This window comes from Chrysochloris asiatica, unplaced genomic scaffold, assembly GCF_000296735.1.
Source record: "Chrysochloris asiatica unplaced genomic scaffold, ChrAsi1.0 scaffold00628, whole genome shotgun sequence".
Classification (NCBI taxonomy): domain Eukaryota; kingdom Metazoa; phylum Chordata; class Mammalia; order Afrosoricida; family Chrysochloridae; genus Chrysochloris; species Chrysochloris asiatica.
The window spans coordinates 37,514-42,851 of record NW_006409146.1 but is presented as its reverse complement, the minus strand read 5'-3'; the positions used below and the strand labels follow the sequence as shown (position 1 = coordinate 42,851).

The 5,338-nt window shown below is 37.4% G+C and overlaps 2 pseudogenes; one reads left to right on the top strand and one right to left on the bottom strand.

Annotated features, from left to right (window-relative positions):
- Window positions 1-1,575, top strand: part of LOC102835322 — a 96,972-nt pseudogene extending 95,397 nt beyond the window's left edge.
- A 73-nt stretch (window positions 1,576-1,648) lies between these two features.
- Window positions 1,649-5,338, bottom strand: part of LOC102834949 — a 22,510-nt pseudogene continuing 18,820 nt past the window's right edge.

Sequence of the window (5,338 nt, the reverse complement as noted above, 5' to 3'; positions counted from 1 at the left end):
ATGCTGCTATGAATACTGGTGTGCATATATCTACTAGTTACAGCTCGTATATCTTGCAGGGCAGGTAAATACCAAGTAGAGGAATTGCTGAATCATAAGGTACTTCTATTTCCAACCTTCTGAGGAAATGCCATATTGCTTTCCAGAGATGCTGGTCCATTTTGAAATCCCACCTGCAATTCAGGAGCGTCCTGGTCTCTCCACATCTTAGCCAGTACTTATTGTCCTCCACTTTTTTTGATCTCTGCTGTTATTGCTGTTGTGAGATTATATTTCATTATTGTTTTGATTTGCATCTCTTTAATGGCTAGTTTCTTTGCTTTTCATAGGGTTTTCAGTGACTGGATGGCACCTAACAACAACAGATGACTAGTGATAGTGAACGTTTCTTCATGTGTTTGTTGGCTGCCTGGATCTCTTCTTTGGTGAAGTGTCTGTTCATGTCTGTGCACAATTTTTTGTTGGGTTATTTGTCTTTTTCTTGTAGAGGTGTTGTAGTTTCCTATATATTTTAGATATGAGTCCCTTTTCTGATGGATCGTTGCAAAAGATTTTTCCCATTCTATGGATTCCCTTTTTACTCTTCTGGTGAAGAGTAAGTCGTTTGATGCACATAACTTTTTAATTTTCAGTATGTCCCAATCATCTATTTTGTTTAATTTTGTTTGTGTACTTTTCAAAATGATTGGTAGTCTGTGTATTCCCTGTATTAGAGCCCTTACACTTGTTCCTATTTTTTCATTGATGACTTTCATAATTTTGGGATTCATATTTAGGTCTTAATCAATGCTGAGTTGGTTTTTGTATAGGGCATGAGGTAAAAATCTTCTTTCAATCTTTTGTATATAGCTTTCCAGTACTGCTGGCACCATATGTTAAAGAGACTATCTCTTCCCCATGTAGCATACCTAGGCACTTTGTTGAAAGTCAGTCGGCTGTATGTGGATTGGTTATTTTCTGGATTCTCGATTCTGTTCCATTGATCAATGTGTCTTTTTCATTGTACCAGTACCAGGTTGTTTTGATCACTGTTGCCGTGTAACAGATTTTGAAATCGGGGAGAGAGAGGCTTCCAACCTTGTTCTTCTTGAGCAGTGCTTTGCTTATTCTGAGTCACCTTCTTTTCCATATAAAGTTTGTAATTGTCTTTTCCATGCCTTTGAAGAATGTCACTGGAATCGGGTTTGGGATTGCATTGTATGTATAAATTGTTTTGGATAGTATTGACATTTTCACGATGTTGCACCTTCCTATCCAGGGACATGGTGTGTTCTTCCACTTTTGTAAGTCTCTTTCGGTTCCTTGTAGTAGTGTTTTGTAATTCTCTTTGTATAGGTCTTTTTTTCTCTGGTTATATGTATTCCTAAATATTTCTTCCTTTGGGTGGCTATTGTAAATGGCATTTCCTTCCTTATGTCTTTTCAGTGCTGTCATTGTTACTATAGAGGAATCCAACTGATTTTTACATATTGATCTTAATCCCTGCCACTTTACTGAATCTTCCCTGTGTCACAAAGGTTTTTGTATGTTGTTTTTCATTCTCATTTGATTTTAGGAACTGGGACCTGGGAATGAGTCCAGGAGAGGTAAAAAGGCAAATTGCATCTCTAAAATCTGTTCTGTGGCAAATGCCTTGTCCAGTGAAGGACTAGCACTCGACTGCCGGCGTCTCCCATGCCTGCTGCAACCCATACAGCCACTTGATTACAAGCGCATTGCACTCTACCACTGACACGCCATAAGGGACACATTCCGTGCTTGGTCCTCAGCGGTGGCAGAGTTGCTTTGGAAGCAGCCCCCCTCAGAGCTGCCTGTCTCAGCATTGGTTCCGGCCAGAGACACGATGTCCAAGCTGGCCCGTGTTAAATGGGCCACAGCTAGTCCCCGTGCCTCCTCTGGGTCCAGGCAACAGAAGTTTAAAAAGGGCTCAAGGTCAGCTTCTGCCCTGGAAAAGCATTCGCTCAGGTCTGACTTACAGCGCTGCAAACCCAGTGGCCATGTTGGACTTGCAGCAGCGGCACTGCCAGGCTATGGGCAGGACTGGACACATGAGGCAGGCAGGGGGCGGATGTCTATTTGGCGGACTGGGACTGCAGCTCTGCTGTGAGTTGTGGCCGTGGGGGGGAGGGGGGCGTAGCTAGGAAGTCCTGGAGGGTTCCTTCTGTCTGTCCAGGGGTCCGGCTGACCTCAGCAGGGGACACGGGACTATCACACAAGTTGATGAGACTGCCAAGGATGTCTAAGTCCAGTTGGGGTAGGCGGCCAGGGCAAGGCAAGGCTCGGCGACTAGATGTGAGCACTGTGCGGCGAGTCCCAGGGCTGAAAAGGGACTGTTTGGGCAGTAGGGACTGGACAGGCTCCTGGCGGGGCTCCTTTTGATTCTCATCATCAGTAATTATCCATATATCTTGAATGCATGTTTGATCAATTTCAGACTGAATAAATTGGTAAAATTCTTCAGTGTCATCATCACTGGCTTTAAATTGTTGGTGCATACATTTTAATAATTGTGCTATTAACTGTCCTTCCTTGTTGGCATATGTATAATATCCTATCCCAGACAGCATTATAATTCAAGATAGATCTTGAAATCTTTTTCTTTATAATGAATGTTTCCAGCATCACAGCAACATGCAAACCATCAAAGTGCTACAAATTGTCCAGTAATAAGGATGCATACAGGTAATGCAATTGTCCAATAGGAGTCCTGGTGTGGTGCTGTGGGTTAATGTGTTCGACTACAAAGTCGTTTGGACCTCAAGGTCGGTGGTTCAAGATCACCACCTGCTCCTCAGAAATCCTATACAGGGTTGCTGCGGATTGGAATCAACTCAACGGCACTTAGCAATAACAACAAGGTTAAGCCTAAGGAGTTCAGACAAGACTCAGGAACGAAAGCCCAATTAAGATACAGTATGAAGCCAAATTTGGAGCTTAAAAAAAGATCAAAGTCAAAAATCACTCTTTCTAGCAATTTTGGTAGTTATGTATCATGGAGTCAGTTCTGACTCATAGTGACTCTGTATAGGATTTCCTACCCTGTAAATCTTTATGGAATCAGAAAACCTCATCATATTTCCATGGAACTACTGACTGGTAGTTTCAAACTGATGACAGTGAGGTTAGCAGCCCGACTCATAGCCACTACATAACTAGAGCTCCTTTTTTTTATTATTTCTAACAATAGCACATATGAATTTTCCACTTTTTTTTTTTCCCCCCAATGTGGCTTTAGGCAATGTCTTCCCTGAGTCGTCTGTGGAAGGGCAGATTAAGGAGTGGAAAGGAGTGAAAAAGGAAAACTAAGAAAAAGAATAAAGATCAACAAAGGCTATAGGTCCACGCCCACAGCAAAGAGGCATGATAGAATTTAAGAGTACACAACTCAATCCATAGCAGCAGATACTTTGAAAATATTTAATATGTACACAAATTTTGATATTCATGTTCCATGCACCAAAGCATCTTCCCATAATAAAAATTATATGAATCTGTTTTGAATTTAGATATTTATGAGAAATAAGTAAGTTCAAACGAATTTTAAAGTTCTTTTCTTCTTTTCAGTCCCAAAAATGTTTAGAATTTCAATTAGAACACGTTAATTTTTTAATTACTGTAACTTTTCAGGAGAAGTCTGTAATCTTCAATATTTTGTTTTAAAAATTATTTTTCAGTATTCTATGGAACAAATTAAATAGGTTTTATGTAAGAAGAAATAAAATGACAATATCTGCATTCCCATGTCCAATCAAGTGCTCATGAAGACAATAAGCAATGCTTTAAATAAATTAAAATGGAATTTACTTTTACCATGTCTCATAAATGCCAAAAACTGAAATGATTTCATTTTCAAACTTATTATATCCCAATTGATCTTCCAGGCAACGGGCTTATTATCTTATTATTAAGTTATGCATATTTATCAAAAGCAAGAACCATCTGTCTCAGTACTTTTAATTTCATTACATATTCATCATTTAGACAGTCAGCTTATTACATAAACATACACTGACGAGTAATTCTATACTTATTATCACTTAAGAATGTGTACAGGCAGACATCAGTCAACTTCTATTATCCTATTTTGAAATTAAAATTATACTAGTTACAAGCTGACGACTAGCCAGTCATCACTTATATATGCATGGAAATTTTCAATATTCCTTTAAAGAAATTCAAAACCATTAGAGTGTTTCTTTCAGCAAATCATGTACACTTAAAATTTATAAATTCTTATTGAGTTGAGAGGTGAATAATTCTATACCCATTAACATGTATTTAAAAATCTTATGTTTAGATGTTGTTAAGTTTCATTGAGTCAGTTCTGACCCATAGCAACCCTGTATAGGGTTTCCAAGGAGTGGCTGGCGAGTTTGTACTGCCAAAACTTGTCGTCAAACCAACCTTGCAGTCCAGTGTCTTAACCCACAATTCCACCACCAACATTTCAAATTAACCCACATCACACACCTTTTTAGACAGAGGGTCTAAAATCCAAGTTGAAAACATTATAATTTAAAAGTAATTTTTATTAAAGTATTCATAATATTCATAAAATTTTATAATTTGAAGCATTGTACGAATGAATTTTAAATTTGGAAAACGATTCCAGATTAATTTTCGAATGAGATTGTTTGCTGCTGTTGCAACTATCTACCTTATTTTTTTTAACAGAGATAAATAAGAATATAAAAAATATTACCCCTCAGCCATTCTTTAAAAACTCTATATATACAGAGCCACTATGCATTGGAACCAATGCAACAGCACTTAAAAACAACTTAATTAAAATAAATATTAAAATATATATGAGAAATATAGAAGCTAATGAAGATAAAATATTATTCTACATATAAGAATACATCACATTATTACAAAGCACTCATATGCCACTTTATGAGCCTGTCATTATGGCCACAGACTTGTGATGACAAGTTGTTTGAAAGATTGATTCCCTATGATCAAAGTCCATTAAGAATTTGGAATCCAATGCCAAGGGAAAAATATCTGATCATGTAAATATATATAAAACCTATTTTAGTTAAATATCAACCAACATGAAATCTTTTAGATCTCTTTATTTCCAAATAAAGATAAATGTTGTGGTTTATGTTGTCATCCAGCTTTACCAATTTATCTGTCTCTGAGAGACTGGCTGTTAACATGATTACAATATCAGTTGTTAGTTTTGTTGTGAAGACAACAGCCAGAGTGTGTGAGAAAAGGGAAAATTCCAATCAAGTAACCAAGGAAATAAAATAGTTTTGCAGATAGTTGTGAAAGCAATAGCAGAGAATAATTAAAGTTCCAGAGTAATATTATACTCAGAATTGATAGT